The sequence below is a fragment of the Mizuhopecten yessoensis genome, unplaced genomic scaffold (genome assembly GCF_002113885.1).
Source record: "Mizuhopecten yessoensis strain PY_sf001 unplaced genomic scaffold, ASM211388v2 scaffold4999.2, whole genome shotgun sequence".
Classification (NCBI taxonomy): domain Eukaryota; kingdom Metazoa; phylum Mollusca; class Bivalvia; order Pectinida; family Pectinidae; genus Mizuhopecten; species Mizuhopecten yessoensis.
This window is the reverse complement of record NW_018405828.1, coordinates 43,234-43,917: the sequence shown is the minus strand read 5'-3', so window position 1 is coordinate 43,917 and position 684 is coordinate 43,234.

Genomic DNA, 684 nt, shown 5'->3' with positions numbered 1-684 from the left:
GTTAACATCACTACTGTTATACATTAGGCATGTTCAGGTTAACATTACTAAAGTTATACATTAGGCATGTCCAGGTTAACATAACTACAGTTATACATTAGGCACGGTTAAGGTTAACATCACTACAGCTATACATAAGGTATGTTCAGGTTAACATCACTACAGTTATACATTAGGCAGGTCCAGGTTAACATCACTACAGTTAAACATTGGGCAGGTCCAGGTTAACATCACTACAGTTATACAATAGGCAGGTCCAGGTTAACATCACTACAGTTATACATTAGGCANTAGTTAAACATTAGGCATGTTCAGGTTAACATCACTACAGTTATACATAAGGCATGTACAGGTTAACATCACTACAGTAATACAATAGGCAGGTCCAGGTTAAAATCACTACAGTTATACATTAGGCAGGTTTAGGGTAACATCACTATAGTTAAACATTAGGCATGTTCAGGTTAACATCACTACAGTTAAACATTAGGCAGGTCCAGGTTAACATCACTACAGTTATACATTAGGCACGGTTAAGGTTAACATCACTACAGTTATACATTAGGCATGGTCAGGTTGATATCACTACAGTTATACATTAGGCATGTTCAGGTTAACATTACTACAGGTATACATTAGGCATGTCCAGGTTAACATAACTACAGTTATACATCAGGAAGGTTT